This window comes from Aegilops tauschii, chromosome 6, assembly GCF_002575655.3.
Source record: "Aegilops tauschii subsp. strangulata cultivar AL8/78 chromosome 6, Aet v6.0, whole genome shotgun sequence".
Taxonomy (NCBI): domain Eukaryota; kingdom Viridiplantae; phylum Streptophyta; class Magnoliopsida; order Poales; family Poaceae; genus Aegilops; species Aegilops tauschii.
Window position 1 is genome coordinate 406895331 of NC_053040.3, and position 21374 is coordinate 406916704.

A 21374-nucleotide genomic window follows, 5' to 3' on the forward strand; every position below is an offset into this window, starting at 1 on the left:
TTTGGTGCCACAATTCTAAACCGTTAGCATTACGCACTGAACTATCACATAGTCATCAAAACATGTATGTCAGATGTTTGACAACATCTACAGGCGACGCTGAGGTTCAGCACACCGAGCGGTGCATTAAGGACATAAGCCTTCTGTGCAGCAATGAGGACAATCCTCAGTTTACGGACCCAGTCCGCATAATTGCTACTACCAACTTTCAACTAAATTTTCTCTAGGAACATATCTTAACCAGTAGAACTAAAGCGCAAGCTATGACATAATTTGCAAAGACCTTCTGACTATGTTCATGATAATTAAGTTCATCTGATTAATGAACTCCCACTCAGATAGACATCCCTCTAGTCATCTAAGTGATACATGATCCGAGTCAAACTAGGCCGTGTCCGATCATCACGTGAGACGGACTAGTCATCATCGGTGAACATCTCCATGTTGATCGTATCTACTATACGACTCATGTTCGACCTTTCGATCTCTTGTGTTCCGAGGCCATGTCTGTACATGCTAGGCTCGTCAAGTCAACATAAGTGTTTCGCATGTGTTCCGAGGCCATGCCTGTACATGCTAGGCTCGTCAACACCCGTTGTATTCGAACGTTAGAATCTATCACACCCGATCATCACGTGGTGCTTCGAAACAACGAACCTTCGCAACGGTGCACAGTTAGGGGGAACACGTCTCTTGAAATTTTAGTGAGGGATCATCTTATTTATGCTACCGTCGTTCTAAGCAAATAAGATGTAAACATGATAAACATCACATGCAAATCATAAAGTGACGTGATATGGCCAATATCATCTTGTGCCTTTGATCTCCATCTTTGAGGCGCGGCATGATCACCTTCGTCACCGGCATGACACCATGATCTCCATCATTGTGTCTTCATGAAGTTGTCTCGCCAACTATTACTTCTACTACTATGGCTAACGGTTAGCAATGAAGTAAAGTAATTACATGGTGTTTTCATTGACACGTAGGTCATACAATAAATTAAGACAACTCCTATGGCTCCTGCCGGTTGTCATTCTCATCGACATGCAAGTCGTGATTCCTATTACAAGAACATGATCAATCTCATACATCACATATATCATTCATCACATCCTTTTTGGCCATATCACATCACATAGCATACCCTGCAAAAACAAGTTAGACGTCCTCTAATTGTTGTTGCATGTTTTATGTGGCTGCTATGGGTTTCTAGCAAGAACGTTTCTTACCTACGCAAAAGCCACAACGTGATATGCCAATTTCTATTTACCCTTCATAAGGACCCTTTTCATTGAATCCGATCCGACTAAAGTGGGAGAGACAGACACCCGCTAGCCACCTTATGCAACTAGTGCATGTCAGTCGGTGGAACCTGTCTCACGTAAGAGTACGTGTAAGGTTGGTCCGGGCCGCTTCATCCCACGATGCCGCCGAATCAAGATAAGACTAGTAACGGCAAGAAGAATTGGCAACATCAACGCCCACAACTGCTTTGTGTTCTACTCGTGCATAGTAACTACGCATAGGCCTGGCTCATGATGCCACTGTTGGGGATCGTAGCAGAATTTAAAATTTTTCTACGCATCACCAAGAACCATCTATGGAGTATACTAGCAACGAGGGGAAATGAGTGCATCTACATACCCTTGTAGATCGCAAGTGGAAGCGTTCCAATGAACGGGGTTGATGGAGTCGTACTCGCCGTGATCCAAATCACCGATGACCGAGTGCCGAACGGACGACACCTCCGCGTTCAACACACGTACGGAGCAGCGACGTCTCTTCCTTCTTGATCCAGCAACGGGGAAGGAGAGGTTGATGGAGATCCAGCAGCACGACGGCGAGGTGGTGGAAGTAGCGGGGTCTCGGCAGGGCTTCGCCAAGCTTCTGCGAGAGGGAGAGGTGTTGCAGGGGGAGAGGGAGGCGCCAGGGGCTGTCATGCTGCTGCCCTCCCTCCCCCCACTATATATAGGCCCCCTGGGAGGGGGGGGGCGCCGGCCTAGAACCCATCTACATGGGGGGCTGCGGCCAAGCGGAAAGGGGGGTGGCTTCCCCCCCAAGCCAAGTGGGCGCCCCCCACCCTAGGGTTTCCAACCCTAGGCGCAGGGGGGAGGCCCATGGGGGGCGCCCCAGCCCACTAAGGGCTGGTTCCCTTCCCACTTCAGCCCATGGGGCCCTCCAGGATAGGTGGCCCCACCCGGTGGACCCCCGGGACCCTTCCGGTGGTCCAGGTACAATACTGATAACCCCCGAAACTTTCCCGGTGGCCAAAACTGGACTTCCTATATATAATTCTTCACCTCCGGACCATTCCGGAACTCCTCGTGACGTCCGGGATCTCATCCGGGACTCCGAACAACTTTCGGGTTTCCGCATACTCATATCTCTACAACCCTAGCGTCACCGATCCTTAAGTGTGTAGACCCTACGGGTTCGGGAGACATGCAGACATGATCGAGACGCCTCTCCGATCAATAACCAACAGCGGGATCTGGATACCCATGTTGGCTCCCACATGTTCCATGATGATCTCATCGGATGAACCACGATGTCGAGGATTCAATCAATCCCGTATACAATTCCCTTTGTCAATCGGTACGTTACTTGCCCGAGATTCGATCGTCGGTATCCCAATACCTTGTTCAATCTCGTTACCGGCAAGTCACTTTACTCGTACCGTAATGCATGATCCCGTGGCTAACTCCTTAGTCACATTGAGCTCATTATGATGATGCATTACCGAGTGGGCCCAGAGATACCTCTCCATTATACGGAGTGACAAATCCCAGTCTCGATCCGTGCCAACCCAACAGACACTTTCGGAGATACCCGTAATGCACCTTTATAGTCACCCAGTTACGTTGTGACGTTTGGTACACCCAAAGCACTCCCACGGTATCCGGGAGTTGCACGATCTCATGGTCTAAGGAAATGATACTTGACATTGGAAAAGCTCTAGCAAACGAACTACACGATCTTTTATGCTATGCTTAGGATTGGGTCTTGTCCATCACATCATTCTCCTAATGATGTGATCCCGTTATCAACGACATCCAATGTCCATGGTCAGGAAACCGTAACCATCTATTGATCAATGAGCTAGTCAACTAGAGGCTTACTAGGGACATGGTGTTGCCTATGTATCCACACTTTTATCTGAGTTTCCTATCAATACAATTCTAGCATGGACAATAAACGATTATCATGAACAAGGAAATATAATAATAACCAATTTATTATTGCCTCTAGGGCATATTTCCAACAGGCAAGTCATGGGACCCCCATTCCCAGGACGCCGAGAGTAGCCCCCGGGCCCAAGGCGCGCTCGGACTTGGCTCGAGGCGAAGCCAAAGGGCAAGTGCGGAGCGCTGCGGGCCCCAACAGCCTGCAGCCTCATTTGACGCGTGGCGATTGATTAGACATGGGCGTCTCCGCTTCCCCACGCTGCCTCAGCAACTGCCTGTCTGACAAAAGACTGGCGCGGGTAACGCTTGCTTTCATTGCTTTCCTTCGTCTTGCTCCAGATGCCCTTTCTCGCTCCTTGCTTCCGAAATCTCTAGATCTACTTCAATTCTCTTCCGGGCCAGCGACCAATGGCGCCCCGAAAGGTCAAGGCTCTGGACGCGCCCAATGTCTCAGAGAAGAACCTCGCCGCCACGCAGCTGTTGACGGCGGGGGAGAACAACTAGAAGGGGAAGACCGAGCTCCGGGCTGGCTCCACTGAGCCGGAGGCTTCGATAAGCACCTTCTACCCCTTCTTCATGAGTGGCGTCGTTGCCGGGTTGGTTCCCCCCTTCTCCGACTTCTTCTACGCCGTCCTCAGCCATTACAAGCTGCAGGCACTTCATCTTCATCCCAACTCTGTTCTTCTCTTGTCGATCTTCGCCTTCTACTGTGAGGCGTACGTTGGGGTGATGCCGTCCGTGGCTCTGCCGCGCCACTTCTTCTTCCTCCGGATCAACGATGGCCACACCTCAGGGTGCACTAACTTCGTCGCAGCCGGTAAGTCCAACGCGATCTCAAAGGCCGGAAAGAAGGTCGAGGGCTTCAGGAGCAAGTGGGTCATGATGGATGCCAAATGCGTCCACCCGCGGTTGACGCTGCCGACAGAGATGCCCCAGTACGACGAAGGGTGGCTCTGCGCGAAGCTTACTGATGACCGGGCGAAGCCAGTGCTGGAGAAGATGACCGCCGACCTGAAGCCGGGCAACGCGAAGGCGGCAAAGACGACGGGGTCCATGCTCCTAAGGGAATTCCTGATGCTGCGTATGGCCTCGCTCCAGGCGCGCTCATGCCCCTTATGGACGCTTGGGGGCGAAGAAGATAAGCTTCGCTTGAGCCCGGAGGCCTTGTCTGAAGAAGAGCTGGATGTGGCTCTACGCCTCCTGGTCGGGGACGACCAGGAGTACCAGCCAAGTGCCTTCGTTCCCTTGTTCCTTCGCACAGACGGGGCGCAGGTCGCGGCCGCCATGCCCACCTTTGACGGGCGCGGGCTAGTGCCACCGGCGCCCCTTGGGGTCCCGATGGCGGCGGCACCGGTGGACGTGTCTTCTGGAGATTCCCGCAGGAAGGGGAAGAGGAGGAGGGCGAGGAGCGCGACTCGGAGGCGACCCCCGAGGGGATGGGGGAGACCTCCCCCTTGCGCAAGGCCGACATCCTCTGCACCCTGCCTGACGACGATGATGAGGCTGAAGTCCCCCCAGAGAGGGAGGAGCCGCCCGTGGCTGGGGGCTCCTCGAGGTCCAAGGTCAGCCCTCGGAGGAGGTCACCGGCTGAGGTTCCGACGAGGGGCAGGTCGGCGCTGATCTCCTAAGACGACACTCGTACCCCGACACCGCGTGGAGCTGCTTCCGGCCCATCTGCTGCCCCCTCTTCCGCTCCTGGAGCCGGCGTGCCTGCACCTCAGGCTGCGAGGCTCTCAGGCTTCAAGCTTAAGAAGCGGAGGGACTACACCGCGGTGGACCAGTGAGTGTTCTCATCCTACCTTGTTCTTGCTTTTGCTGCTTATCCTTGACGCTTCTCCATTGTGCAATCAGGCCGACGCCCGTGGCGAAGAAGAGGAAGGAGGAAGAGGTGGTACTGCTCGGGACCAGATCGCCTACGGCGGCCGCACCCTTCTCCATGGGCAAGGGTAGCGACGGCGCTCGCGCTTCTCCGGCCCGATCATCCTCGCGAGGCTTGGGGGAGCATCCTCGGGAGGAGTCAGCCCCCGTGGCCCCGCTGGCTCCGGAGGTGCCAACGCCCGGCCCGGGCGCTGGGGTCCCCGAAGCTCAGGAGCTTCTGGCCTCCCAGGCCATGGTGACGACATCGCCTCCTCCCCCTGGTGCCGCACTACTATCTCCGGGTCCTTCCGCCTCCCCTGACGTCGTTGTAACGCCCACGATGCGGCTATATCTCCCACGTGTCGAGGCACGACTTAGAGGCATAACCGCATAGTGGTTTTGTCGCAAGAAGGGTCATCTTCACACAATCCCATGTAATGAACAAGAATGGGATAAAGAGTTGGCTTACAATCGCCACTTCACACAATACATAAATAACATCATACATCATCCAAAATACAATCATATAGACCGACTACGGTCAAAATCCAGATGAAAATAAGACAACCCCAAATGCTAGATCCCCGATCGTCCCAACTGGGCTCCACTACTGATCATCAGGAAAAGACACATAGTAACGACCACGTTCCTCGTCGAACTCCCACTTGAGATCGACGCCATCATCTGCACTGGCATCGTCGGCACCTGCAACTGTTTTGGAAGAATCTGTGAGTCACGGGGACTCAGCAATCTCACACCCGCGAGATCAAGACTATTTAAGCTTATAGGAAAAGGAGGTGCAAAGAGGTGGAGCTGCAGCGGAAAAAGCATATATGGTGGCTAACTTGCGCAAATGAGAGCGAGAAGAGAAGCAACGGAACGGACGTCCTCTAGCAATGACCAAGAAGTGATCCTGAACACCTACTAACGTCATACATAACACAGACCGTGTTCACTTCCCGGACTCCGCCGAAAAGAGACCATCACGGCTACACACGCAGTTGATGTATTTTAATTGGGTCAAGTGACAAGTTATCTACAACCGGACATTAACAAATTCCCATCTGCCTCATAACCACGGGCACGGCTTTCGAAAGATATTACCCTGCAGGGGTGTCCCAACTTAGCCCATCATAAGCTCTCACGGTCAACGAAGGATAAACCTTCTCCCGGAAAGACCCGATCAGTCTCGGAATCCCGGTTTACAAGACATCTCGACAATGGTAAAACAAGACTAGCAAAGCCACCCGAATGTGCCGACAAATCCCGATAGGAGCTGCACATATATCGTTCTCAGGGCACACCGGAAGACATCCTACGAGTAAAACCAGACCTCGAGTTTCCAGGAGGGGGCCCCGCAGTCTGCTCAGTTCGGACCAACACTCGAAGGAGCACTGGCCCGGGGGGGGGGGGGTTAAAATAAGATGACCCTCGGGCTCGCGAAAACCCGGGGGAAAAGGCTTAGGTAGCAAATAGTAAAACCAAGGTTGGGCCTTGCTGGAGGAGTTTTATTCAAGGCGAACTGTCAAGGGGGTCCCATAAATCACCCGACCGCGTAAGGAACGCAAACTCAAGGAACATAATCCCGGTATAACAGTAACTAGGGCGGCAAGAGTGGAACAAAACACCAGGCATAAGGCCGAGCCTACCACCCTTTACCAAAATATATAGATGCATTAATTAAATAAGAGATATTGTGATATCCCAACATATCCATGTTCCGACATGGAACAAACTTCAACTTCACCTGCAACTAGCAACGCTATAAGAGGGGCTGAGCAAAAGCGGTAACTTAGCCAAACAAAGGTTTGCTAGGAAAGGATGGTTAGGGCTGACATGGCTAAAATGGGAGACATGATATAGCAAGTGATAGGTAGCGAGCATGGCAATAGAGCGAACAACTAGCATAGCAAAGATAGAAGTGATTTCGAGGGGTGGTCATCTTGCCTGCAAGATTCTCAGAGTTGTCGAAAGCTTGATCCTCGTAAGCGTACTCGACAGGTTCCTCGTTCACGAACTCGTCTCCCGGCTCTACTCAAGACAAGAACACAACAAACGGAACCACAATCAACAACGAGAAATGCGCAAGCAACATGATGCAAAACATGTATGATATGCAAGATATGATATGCGATGCATATGCGTGCTCCGGAAGGAAAAAGATGAACATGGAAGTAACTTGGCAAACCAAGCATGCCACTGGAAAGATGAGGTGATTTCGGTCGAAATCGATATAAAGATCACCGGAATCGGATGCACGGTTTGCAAATGGCAAGCAAAACAAGAATGACACTAAGCTGCGATAAACAGCAAGATAGCACTTAAAATGCAACAAACAACAATGCTATAGCACCCCAACATAGCAACAAAGCATATGGCAGTAATCTACAGGAGATGCTTGACAAAAGATGAACACTGAGCTACGGCTAGTTCACAACATATCAAGCTCAATCAAGCATGGCAAAAGTGCAAAAGATTACAGGTTCACAGACTTCGTGAAAAACTGGACATGGCAGAAATCATCATCAGGTAGCAATGTTCAGAGCACGAAATCAACATGCTACAGGAACTTAAAATAGCAAAACAAGGCATGGTAGTGTTCTACTAAATTCACATGACAAAAGTCCCTTACTGACCATAAGCCAAAAAGGACCAGAAGATATGATGGCAAGCATGTAAACATAGCAAGTTTCGTTATCAGGTTTCAGACTTGGCAGAAAACAGAGCATGGCAGAAATAATAATATGTAGGCCTCTTTGTGAGCTTGATGCACTCACTACAGAGCAATGCATGACAAACCAAGCGTACCTACAGCAAGATGGCATGTTTATGAAGCTAACCATGGCAAGAACAATTACATAGCATGTATGGATCAACTACAATAAGCTTGGCAAAAATGCATATCATGTTAAGAATCTGCCAGAAATATTTTATAGCAAAAGTAGAGCAAGATTGAGTCATGCTATGTCACCCCACAATTGCAAACTATTGCAGGCGTGGATCAACTACAACTATATCTACAAAACATCCTTACTGAACATCTCCAAAAGATGCATGGATCTCTATGTAGCATCAAGTTTAGATGGCAACAAAATTACAGCAGACAAGGACTTCGAGAAAACCGTGCGACACGTGGCGGCGGCGGGAGGACCCGGCGGCGACACGTGGCGGCGGCGGGGCAGTTGGACGTGTCCGGCTCCGCCCGGACGTGTCCGGCGGCGGAGTGGGACGAGGGCTAGGGTTAGACTGCGGTTGTAATTCGGGATGCCACATATTTATAGGTAGAGGGAGCTAGGAGACTCCAAATGAGGTGCGGTTTTCGCCCACACGATCGTGATCGAACGACCTAGAGCATGGAAGAGAGTTTGGTGGGTTTTGGGCTGGTTTTGGAGGGGGTTTTAGCTGGACACTCTAATGGACTTTGCGGATGCCCGGTTAACCGTTGGAGTACCAAACGACCTCCGAATGGAACGAAACTTGACCGGTAGTCTCCGGGTGGTATATTAAGACCACTTAACAAGCCTCGGTCCATTCCGAGAAGTTTGACACACGCACACGAAAGAAAACAAGAGGGGTGCACCGGAGGAGATAGGAGCGCCGGATTGGAAAACGGACAACGGGAAAAATGCTCGGATGCATGAGACGAACACGTATGCAAATGCAATGCACATGATGACATGATATGAAAATGCATGACATGACAAAATACAAAACGAAAGACAAAACCCGACAACGGAGGGAAAAACATAACACATAGCCGGAAATGGCAAGAGTCGGAGTTACAAATATGGCAAGTTACATGCGAGGTGTTACAGTCGTGGAGCGCGCTCTTTCCGTGATGACCCTGCTACGAAAAGATCTTCAGGGCGCCGACCTGTGACACCCCAAAATTTTGACCTTATTTTATTAATTAAATTTTTTGCCAGGAAATAAAACTTTCCCATTTGTCTTGATTCACCCTCTTGATTTGTGTGGATTTTTACCTCAAGTGGAAACTTTCCAAAAGGATTGTTGAATTTGTATACTCTCTAATAAAACAATTCTTTATTAGTGGATTTAAATTGCAAGATTTGTTTTCTCAGAGCTTTGTTCTTTTAAAATGAATTCTTTTGGATTTGGAGCCTGTTTTGCACTGTAACCATTTGATAAATGCTTCTAAAATTCCCACCAAAATTTGGGGATGTCATGTGATGTTCCCACATCACTTTTATGCAAAAATATCTTTTGGCCATTGGAGATTTTTAGCTCTACACCAACTTTTCCAATCTGGTCCAGTAGGCATTTCTGCACTGCCACCTATTTAAAAATTTCTTTAAAAATTATTCCAAGTGTTTGGAGATATCAGTTGATGCATACAATTCATCTTCATGCAAAAACCCAGTGTTGTTCTTTGAAAAATTTGAGTAAAACAACCTCTTTTTCATTCTGGTCCAGTTTGGTGATTTGAACTACAACCCTATTTTATTTTGCTCTGGTGCCCATGACCTTTTTTCCTACTTGTAGCCCTCCCTTCAAAACCCTTAAATCCAGGAGAGTGGACTCATTGGAGGTTTTTAAGTGCATGCAATGAACCCTTTTTCTTTCTATCCAAAACTGGAGTTTTGCAAAGCTCGCACTAACAAGTTTCTGGTTTTTCCCATATGATCTTGCCTTCATCTTCCACACCTAAAGAGACCCTGATCTGGAGATTTTGGCCACTCCAAGAGTTGCCTAAGTACACTTGGCATTTTGTCGAACACTTGGTGTGCACAGTCAGTTTTGGGCATGTTTCCTAGTTTGCACTGTGATCTTGCTCCAATGACCCAGCAACCATGTCCACTGAACTCCTCGCTATCACTATCCTAGTCATGTTGATTGCCAGCCCCACCCTCGCGCTCTAGACCGCCCTGGCATTTCGTCGAGCAGGTTCCGTGCGTGCTCTGGGCGCGCCCAGAGCGCACGTTTTGCACGCGCGCGCACTGAGCCGCCGCGCCGCACTCGACGCGACCCGTCCCTGGCCCCTGCTCACCTGCTGAGCAGCGCACTAGCCTCGCCCACTCCCCATGCCACCCCTGGCGCCCTACAGCGCCGCTGGCAGAGCGTTTGGCGGCATGCCGGCGTCGGCAGTGAGCCTCTGCCATGGTCGGCGCCGCCCAAACCACACCAGCGCGCCAGCTGCCCCCGTGAACAGCTCGGTCTTACCCCGAAGCTCGTCGGCACGCGCTCGTCGCCGCCACGTCGCCCTGCAGCTACAGGACGGCTGTCGCCGGCGATCTTATCCTCAGCCGCCGCGGCCCAGCCCCGAGCGCCTATTTAAAGGGTCCCCGAGCTCGTTCAAGACCCCAGGCGATCTCAGACTTTCCTCCTAGCGCTCCCCAAGCAGTGGATCGACCCGAAGTGGCCATCTTCCTCGTCTCCGGCCAGTGCGGCCGCCGCCAAGCTCCGGTGCGATACGTCGCAACCAGCCACTCCCCCGCCCAACCAACGACACCAATAGCTTCCCCTTGTCCTTGCGGAGCCGCCCAACGCCTCAACCTCGATCGGAGACCATCGGAGCCTAAAACTCACTCCACTCCCGTAGCCCTCTCCGCCGCGGAGCTCGCCGCCGGTGACTTACTCCGCCCCCGCCTGCCCAACGACCACCAAGAGGACCGCCCCAGTCTGGCCGTTCCATCCCCGCCCTCGGGTGCCCGTGAAGAGCCGCCGTTCATCGACGGCGATCGCCGGAGGCCGCCACCGTTCGGGCAGAGAGAGAGAGGAGGGAGGGAAGAACGGTCAAACCTGACCAGTGGGCCCTCTGGACCCACTGTCAGTGACCCGCGCGCCCGTCCCCTCTGATTAAGTGAAGACGCAGACGTCCTGAGTACGTTTCCTCTGCTGCGAAAGCGTATTTCTCTCGAAGCGTTTTCCTTTTTCTGGTTTTATTAAAAACAGAACTTTGACCAGACTTTGACTGGCTATATCTTTTAAAATAAAACTCCAAATGAGTTGATTCTTTTTCCTACCTCTCTCAATTTTCATCTAGTTTATTTTAAGATTTATTTCAAAAATATTTGGGACAACTTTTTGTACTGGTTTTGAAATATTTGTTATTTGAATATTTCTTTCAAAATAGGAAATGGAGAGAAGAGAAAGCTTTCAAAAAGTGCATCCTTTGCATACTCTTGAAGGCAAGCATTTCTGAACTCTGGCATAATATTTTGTTGTGGTGTTCTGATACGATTACAACACCATTTGACTTGGAGTATGCGTTATCTTTATGTAACGATAAAGTCTCGTGCATGAGTGCTTTTTGGAGATATTTTGTGGTCAGCAATGGATACGCTAGTGTTTTGGATCATCCTCGTGAGCTCCTCATGCATACCGGAAGGAAGCCGGGAAAGTCGTGGTCTTGGGTAGACACGAGCTTGTCCCTAGTCCCTCGTCGAGACGAGTATGTCCGGTATGGCATGGTGAGGCTTGATGAGTGGTGATTTATTCCATTAATGGTAATATTGTTGGAGGATACTTTGACCACCTGAGTCGGTCGTAGGTCGAGTCTTGATCAGTAGCTTCCCTATTTGTTGGTACCACCACTTGTCCCTGTCGCAGACGGGGTATGGTTCAGTAAGTTGTCAACCCCTTACCAAAGCACACACCGTACAGAGAGGCCATAGTGGAAGATACCGGAGGCCTCCGGTAGGCATGCCACTTGGTCTGGGGGCATGGGTGTATCCGGTTGGGACCGAGAGGGGGGGCACCCCTTAGAGCGCGCGAATATAAATTTGATCCCATGCTACGTCGAGGTTGTAGCCTCCCCACTTAGAGTTTTGCTTGGCAGGTGTCGTGGGTGATTCCAGACACCGGTGAGTTAAGCTGGTGTGTGCAGGTCGGGCGTGTTTTCAATTAAAAGGCCATAGGCGGAATTAGTCCCGATGGGCTAAATAAATCCGTTACTCGTGGGTAAAGAGGACACCCTCTGCAGAGGTCATATCTATTTGGATAACCATGTTCGTGAGTTAGGACTTCAGTCTGTGATGGGTCTAGTGACGGTTTTCGGATGGAGACACGGTTAACTGGATCATGGTAACGGTATTCGGATGGAAAACGGCTACACTAGATCATAGTAACGGTATTCGGGTGGAGAACGATTTAGCTAGAGCTCAGTGACGGTCTTCGGATGGAGAAACGGCTAGACTAGATTTTGTTTATGGCCTGTGACATCTGAGGATCATGTTTTATTTTTATTATGGACTAACCGTTTACTTTATGTATTTTTTTTAGTATCCCTGGGATGGTTCTACCTCCTGGATATTCACTGTGATTATTCTTTTATAAGCCTTTTATGTGGTGTCACTCAGACGCCCGACTGCGGCATGTTTGTTACTTATTTATCCTTTATAAGCCCTTTATGTGGTGTCGCTCAGACGCCCGACTGCGGCATGTTTGTTACTTATTTATCCTTTATAAGCCCTTTATGTGGTGTCGCTCAGACGCCCGACTGCGGCATTTTTGTTACTTATTTATCCTTTATAAGCCCTTTATGTGGTGTCGCTCAGACGCCCGACTGCGGCATTTTGTTATTTATTTATCCTTTATAAGCCCTTTATGTGGTGTCGCTCAAACGCCCGACTGCGGCATTTTTATTTTATATGCAACTTTTCGAGGAGTCATTTCAGACACTCGGTCCGTGCATTCTATTTTTACTCCCGTATTGCATGATCATATGTTTCCTGCAGGCGTGCATCATAGAGTTTTGTTTAATTCGTGACTGACGTTTTCATCATGAAAAAAATTTCGGAGCATAATCGTCTCGTATTACATTATACCCGTGTTCTTAATGTTTGCGAGTACATTCAGACGTACCCACTGGCTTGTCCCTGGCTATTGTCTTGGCCAGATTCCTTGCTTGGTGATTAGCATTGCGATGACAGCCCCGGAACCTACGCCATGACGATAGCAGCCTCGCGAAGATAGGAGTTATCCTGGTCAGCTGTTCTTGTGGGAAATGGAGTCCCATAGACGCAGATGAACCACAAACCGCTTCCGCCATCAACCACTAGAAACCAAGTGTTGTACTCCTAGGCCACAATGGTCTTGTACCACATATTTTGTACTTTGCTTGGAATTCTTGTATCAAGTTGGTACCTCATCAGCTAACAGTAATCCTGGGGCTGGTGAGCGCAAAGGCCGCTTTCTGGGAAATTTATATCCCGAAAATCCGGTCGTGACACGACCCCCGCCTGGTAGCCGAGCGCCTGGAGCTGGTCTCTGGCTGGCTTCACTCAGGCGTGTCCATTTGGGCGGCGCTGAGCCATGCGGCAGCAACCTCCGAGAAGGACAAGCAGGCCGCCGCTCAGGCCGCGGTCACTCGCGAGGTGGTGCTGAAAGATGTCGGGGCCGCCCAGGATCGCTGCCAGTTGCTGGAGGCCGAATTGAAGACTCTGCGCAACGAGCGTGCGGAAGAAGCTCGTGGCCGCAAGGCGGAGGAGGAGAAGACGAAGGCCCGAGAGGACGCCGTCAGGGGTCGCGACACCGAGATGGAGCAGTTGGGGAAGGCGCAGGCCGCGGAGCACAGCCGGCTGGAGAAGCTGAAGCGGGAGGTGGAAGCGGAGAAAGTCGAGCTTGACGCCAAGGCGAAGGTCCTGGTCGAGGACCGTGCGGCCTTCAAGCTCCTCGAGGAGAGGTCTCACAAGGCGATGCGGTCGCTCTACGAGAAGGGCTTGGAGGAGCCACTGGCTACCGCCGATGAAGGCCCCACCCAACTGCTTCCTTATCTGGTCGAGGCGCTTGAGGAAGTCATGAGCGGTGTCGGCCCCTTGGCGGAGGAAGAAGCCCGCATTCTTTCTTCAGGCGCGTTGACGCGCGTCTTCAGCCACCTCCATCTTCGCGATCCCACCGCCCACCTTGATGAGCTACTGGAACCTGTGGACGCCGAGTGCTACGCAGCTGCTGCCGAAGCTGTGAAGAGCCAGGTGGAGGCCGTGCAGAAGAGGTTCCACGCCTTCAATCCCGTGCCCTCAACTGGCGGTGCTGCTGATCCTGCAACTCCGGTGGGTGGTGGAGGTGAGGGCAACGCCGCTACAGGAGAAGCATCCCTTGTGGGCGACGGCGGCGTCCGGGGATGACGAGATGACTTGCTGGCGGCTCCTTTCCTGTTTAGTTTCTGCAAGATGCACCATGCCTCGCGGAGGCGTTTAGACTTGTGTTTGGTATTGGAAGAACAACATGTCTTGTAATATTTGTTTGAGATATTTGCGATTTCCTTCCCATTTGCTTTACGTTCTACGTCGGCAGGGCCCGACCCCGCGCATACCTCAGCCGCCGTTGGGTCATCCGGATCACCAGGACAAGACCAAGGAGTGAGGGGCTACGTGGCTAGTTAGGCTCCTGAGTCGTGATGCTCAGGAGTCCCCCTTGATGCGCAAATAGCTTACGGAAAGGAGATGCAGGAATAGGTCTAGTCTTCTACGTCGGCAGGGCCCAGCCCCGCGCATACCTCAACCGCCATTGGGTCGTCCGGATCACCAGGACGAGACCAAGGAGTGAGGGGCTACATCGCCAGTTAGGCTCCTGAGTCGCGATGCTCAGGAGTCCCCCTTGATGCTCAAACGACCTTCATACCTTTTCCCTCGCCGAGGCTCGGCTCGGGAGGGGCGCGTGAAGACCAGGTCCGAGGGACCTGGCAGGGTGGCGTACGCTTGGGCGTGACCCGAGCGCAGCCCCCATGCCTGGCCCCCTCGCGCGACTCTCCCGAGGGGAGGTGTTGCGATGAGGCCAGACACTGAGCTCAAGGGCTCCCTGAGGTTGATACGGCCATGGGCCACCCTCAGTTGTTTATCACCAGCGCGGAGCATAGCGCTTTTGTACTTGCATGGGCATAGCCGCTCCTCGGCAGTGTCGACTGCCAGCACGGAGCATGGTGCTTCCACTGGTGCGTGGGTGAGGGCTCCCTCTGAGTGGAGCCCCCGGGGCGTATACAGCCCCGCCCTGACACATGGCTTGCACGACAGGGCTAGACGAGGTGTGTCTGGGCACTCGTGCGCCAGCGCGGGACTCACGAGGCCCTACCTCAAGGTGGGTTGCGCCTGGTCTTGGTTCTTGTTGGCTGCGGTGGTCCTGCGAGATGGTTAGGCGACCTGCGCCAAATGAATCTCCTGAGGTTATCGCATGAGAAGGCCAAGCACCAATGACCCCAGGAGGTGACGTGAACGGGACCGGCCCGCCAGACAGAGCTCAGCCGTTGGATTTATCGACGCTGCAGGGACGGACCCGAGAACAGACGCCGTGCCTAGCCTTCTTATGCGAGGGATCCTGAAGAGAGGCAATCGGCGCGCAGCTCCCGAGGTGGGTGATAATCAAGCAGGTAATAACCATATATAGATTATGCATGAAAAGCGAACTAGCTTAGGTAAATGCAAGAACGATACATACCACTGGGACAGACCCGAGCGGCCTGGGGATTAGGCAGCCCGAGGGGCGCCCCCAACAGGGTAAGCTAAAGATGAAAAAGGATACATGTCGCAGGGACAGGCCCACGCGGCCTGGGAATGATGCAGCTCGAGGGGCACTCCCAGTTCAATAAACTTGGAAAGCGTCACCTGGTTCTATTGTCGATGGCGTGGTGGGGTAGCTGAAGATGCATGGTGAAGGGGTTGCTCCTCACGAGCCACCAGGGCCCTGAGCCTCGGGAGGCTCTGGGGGTCCAGGTGGTTCCTTGAGGACCATCTCCATCTCCGCCAGGATTGCGTGATGCCTGGCCTCCTGGGTCGCCAGGACACTCTGCAGGTTGCGCTGGAAGGCGGCTGCCATGCTCGGCAGGCTGAATGGCATGCGAACATAGCTATGAGGTGGGCCCTCGCAACATCCCACGCGCGAAGGCCAGAACAGCTCCTGAGATGCGGCCCTGTTGAGCCCTGGGATGTCAATTCAGACGCGCAGCCCGCCATCCTCGCTTGGATGGGGGGCCGCGCCAGGTGGGCGGCGGTCTCCGTGCATGGCTCTTGCATCCTGCAGCTCTTGAGTGGTCTTGGCGATGAATTCCTGAGCGCCGAGCGCTCCTCGCCCGGTGCCCTCCTGAGGGAAACGTGCCGCAAAGCACGCCTCCATGTGGTGCCCGAGCGCCTCCCTCGTGATGTTGGCTAGGTCCGACGCTCTCCAGAAGAGAGCCCCCGAGCCTTGCCCGAGGAGGGCGCCGGGGGCGCCTTCCTATGCGAAGGAGGGAGGCGCCCCAGGCGCGGGCGCTGATTCTGATGTGGCACCGCTAGAGGCGTCGCTCCCCTGAGGCCCTGTGCGGGGTAGTTGCTTCTTCTTGGGGATGGCCTCAGGAGGGTACTGCGCACCATCGTTGTCGGGGTCTTCGATTGCTGCGGCTTGGAAGGCATGCTCGAGGGAGCACACCGCATCTTTTTCTTCGCAGGGGACTGTGATGATCCCGCCGCTTCGTGGCATCTTGAGGACGTTGTAGCCGTGGTGAGTTACCGCCATGAACTTTGCCAGTGTTGGGTACCCGAGGATGGCATTGTATGGCAGACGGATGTGGACAACGTCGAAGTCGATGAGCTCGATCCGGTAGTTGTCGCGCTGTCCGAAGGTGACAGGGAGGCGGACCTGCCCTATCGGGGTGGTGGAGCCGTCGGTCACTCCTAAGAAGGGCTTGGTGGGCTGAAGCTGATCGTATGGCACTTGAAGGCCGTCGAATGTCTCGATGGACAGGACGTTAAGCCCTGCACCACCGTCAATGAGGGTCTTGGTGACTTGTACGTTGCTGATGACGGGTGAGCAGAGCATCGGGAGGGCGCCAGCGGTGGCCGCGCACTTGAGCTGGTCCGCCGAGCTGAAAGTGATGGCACACTTGGACCACCTGAGCGGGCATGTGGCCTCAAGCCTGGGAAGGGCTGCATTCACCTCGCAAGCAAACTGCATGAAGATACGTTGAGAGGCTGGGGCCTGAGCTCCGCCCAAGATGCAGGCGATAGCACGTGGTTCCTGGAAGACCCCAGCCCCCTCGTCCTGAAGGTGGTCGTCGTTCCTTCTTGGTGGTGGCGGCAGTGGATGAAGACCAGTGTTTCCCTGAGGGTGATCCTCGCGAGGCTGATTCCTCAGGCGCCCTCACGAGGCTGGTCCTGCCAGCGGTCCTCGCGAGGCCGGTCGCGCCACTCCTGGCGAGGGCCGCGATCGTCCCAGCGTCCTCCGCCTCGTCCTCCTCCTCGGCCGTAGCCCCGGTCATTGCGCTCGTGGCGCCGACCGAAGCATCCATCTCGAATGGCCCTGAGCTCTTGACAGTCGTTGGTGTTGTGGCTGTGTATGTTGTGGAAGGCGCAGAATGGTCGGCTGCTCTTGGACTACTCGGGATGGTCCAGGCCGCGCTTTGTATCCGGCTCCGCCGCGAGCACGGCTACTCCCTTGCGCTTCCTGTCCTTGGCCTTGGCTTTCTTCTCCTCCAGGTCGGTAGCTGGGAGCTCGAGGAGGGAAAGGCACCCCTCCTTAGCTCTTGCGCACTGATACGTCTCCAACGTATGTATAATTTATGAAGTATTCATGGTATTATATTATCCATCTTGGATGTTTAATGGGCTTTACTATGCACTTTTATATTATTTTTGGGACTAACCTATTAACCCAGAGCCCAGTGCCAGTTTTTGTTTTTTCCCTTGTTTCAGTGTTTCGCAGAAAAGGAATATCAAACGGAGTCCAAACGGAATGAAACCTTCGGCAGCGTGATTTTTGGAACGAACGTGATCCAGGAGACTTGGGGTTGAAGTCAGGGAAGCTTCGAGGTGGCCACGAGGCAGGGAGGCGCGCCTGCCCCCCTGGGCGCGCCCCCACCCTCGTGGGCCCCTCGTGGCTCCCCTTACCGACTTATTTCGCCTATATATATCCATATACCCTAAAACCATCGGGGAACAGAATAGATCGGGAGTTCCGCCGCCGCAAGCCTCTGTAGCCACCAAAAACCAATCGGGACCCTGTTCCGGCACCCTGCCGGAGGGGGGATCCATCACCGGTGGCCATCTTCATCATCCCGGCGCTCTCCATGACGAGGAGGGAGTAGTTCACCATCGGGGCTGAGGGTATGTACCAGTAGCTATGTGTTTGATCTCTCTCTCGTGTTCTTGAGGTGGTATGATCTTGATGTATCGCGAGCTTTGCTATTATAGTTGGATCTTATGATGTTTCTCCCTCTCTACTCTCTTGTAATGGATTGAGTTTTCCTTTTGAAGTTATCTTATCGGATTGAGTCTTTAAGGATTTGAGAACACTTGATGTATGTCTTGCCGTTCTTATCTGTGGTGACAATGGGATATTCACGTGATCTACTTGATGTATATTTTGGTGATCAACTTGCGGGTTCCGTGACTTCGTGAACTTATGCATAGGGGTTGGCACACATTTTCGTCTTGACACTCCGGTAGAAACTTTGGGACACTCTTTGAAGTACTTTGTGTTGGTTTGAATAGATGAATATGAGATTGTGTGATGCATATCGTATAATCATACACACGGATACTTGAGGTGACATTGGAGTACCTAGGTGACATTAGGGTTTTGGTTGATTTGTGTCTTAAGGTGTTATTCTAGTACAAACTCTATGATAGATCGAACGGAAAGAATAGCTTCGTGTTATTTTAGTACGGACTCTTGAATAGATCGATCAGAAAGGATAACTTTGAGGTGGTTTCGTACCCTACCATAATCTCTTTGTTTGTTCTCCGCTATTAGTGACTTTGGAGTGACTCTTTGTTGCATGTTGAGGGATAGCTATATGATCCAATTATGTTATTATTGTTGAGAGAACTTGCACTAGTGAAAGTATGAACCCTAGGCCTTGTTTCCTAGCATTGCAATACCGTTTGTGCTCACTTTTATCATTAGTTACCTTGCTGTTTTTACATTTTCAGATTACAAAAACCTATATCTACTATCCATATTGCACTTGTATCACCATCTCTTCGCCGAACTAGTGCACCTATACAATTTACCATTGTATTGGGTGTGTTGGGGACACAAGAGACTCTTTGTTATTTGGTTGCAGGGTTGTTTGAGAGAGACCATCTTCATCCTACGCCTCCCACGGACTGATAAACCTTAGGTCATTCACTTGAGGGAAATTTTCTACTGTCCTACAAACCTCTGCACTTGGAGGCCCAACAACGTCTACAAGAAGAAGGATGTGTAGTAGACATCAAGCTCTTTTCTGGCGCCGTTGCCGGGGAGGTGAGTGCTTGAAGGTATATCTTTAGATCTTACAATCGAATCTTTTAGTTTCTTGTTTTATCACTAGTTTAGTTTATAAAAGAAAACTACAAAAAAATGGAATTGAGGGTGCCTCATATGCTTCATCTTTTTAATATCTTTCGTGAAAATGATGGAAAGGAAAATTGTGCTCAAGTGCTAGAAGAAGAATGCATTAGAATGTTTGGCACTAAATCTTTGTACGATGAGCATGATTGCAATGTTGTTAGTATGAATTTTTGAATACCCATGATGCTAATGATATGCAAAGCCACAAGCTTGGGGATTCTATGTTTGATGAAGATGATATTTTTTTGTCCCCCAAGTTTTGATGAGCAAATTTACTATGATAAAAGCATGCCTCCTATTTATGATGATTATTGTGATGACACGTATGCTATAAACAATAAAGATAACCATGAAACTTGTCATCATGATTTTAATTTTCAATTGGATTATGCTTCACATGATAGTCATTTTGTTGAGTTTGCTCCCACTACTATTCATGAGAACAAATTTGCTTATGTGGAGAGTAATAAAATATCTATGCTTGTGGATCATGAAAAGAATGTTTTATGTGATAGTTATATTGTTTAATTCCTTCATGATTCTATTGAAAATTATTATGAGAGAGGATCATATGCTTCTACATATTGCAACAATATCAAGTTTCCTCTCTATGTGCTTAAAATCTTGAAGTTATGCTTGTTTTACCTTCCTATGCAAGTTGATTCTTGTTCCCATAAGTTGTTTGCTCACAAAATCCCTATACATAGGAAGTGGGTTAGACTTAAATGTGCTAGTCATATTCTTCATGATGCTCTCTTTATGTTTCAGTTCTTATCCTTTATGCGAGCATCATTGAAATCATCATGCCTAGCTAGGGGCGTTAAACGTTAGCGCTTGTTGGGAGGCAACCCAATTTTTATTTTTGTTCTTTATTTTTGGTTCTGTTTAGTAATAAATATTTGATCTATCCTCTGGTTAGATGTGGTTTTATATTTTAATTAGTGTTTGTGCCAAGTAAGACCTATAGGATCTTCTTGGATGATAGTTATTTGATCTTGCTGAAAATTCCAGAAACTTTCTGTTCATGAAAACAATTGTTTAAAATGACCAGAACGTGATAAAATACTGATTCCAATTGCAGAAGATCAATAATCAAATTATCTAGGTCTTCCTATTTTTTTAGAATTTTTTGAGTTCCAGAAGTTTGCGTTTGATAAAGATTACTACAGACTATTCTGTTTTTGACAGATTCTGTTTTCTATGTGTTGTTTGCTTATTTTGATGAATCTATGAGTAGTATCGGAGGGTATGAACCATAGACAAGTTGGAATACAGTAGATATTACACCAATATGAATTTAGAATGAGTTCACAACAGTACCTAAGTGGTGATTTATTTTCTTATACTAACGGAGCTTACGAGTTTTCTGTTAAGTTTTGTGTTGTGAAGTTTTCAAGTTTTGGGTAAAGATTCGATGGACTATGGAATAAGGAGTGGCAAGAGCCTAAGCTTGGGGATGCCCAAGGCACCCCAAGGTAATATTCAAGGACAACCAAGAGCCTAAGCTTGGGGATGCCCCAGATGGCATCCCCTCTTTCGTCTTCGTTCATCGGTAACTTTACTTGGAGCTATATTTTTATTCACCACATGATATGTGTTTTGCTTGGAGCGTCATTTGATTTTGTTAGTATTTCGTTGCTATTATTTAGAATAATGTTTTGCATCTCTATTTTCAATAAAAATGTCAACGATGGCCTTTACCATGCTTATTTTGCAAGTATACATGTTGCTGTTTCAAAACAGAAGGTTTACCGCTGTTGCAAAAATTCCCTAGAAAAGTCAGAATATGATAAAATGTTGAAACTTTTTGCATATTGAGCTCTGATAAATTTTCTACAGTGTGGTAGAATTTCATAATGTTTGGAGTTAGGGAAGTATGATGAATCTTGCATTCTTTACAGACTGTACTGTTTTGGCAGATTGCTGTTATGTTTGCATTGTTTGCATATGTTTGCTTGTTTAATGATTCTATTTGAGGATAGGAGTATTACATACGCAGAGGCATTTAGTATGAAATGTTGAATAATAATTTTAGTGATTTTTTACAGTAGAAAATGATAAGGTTTT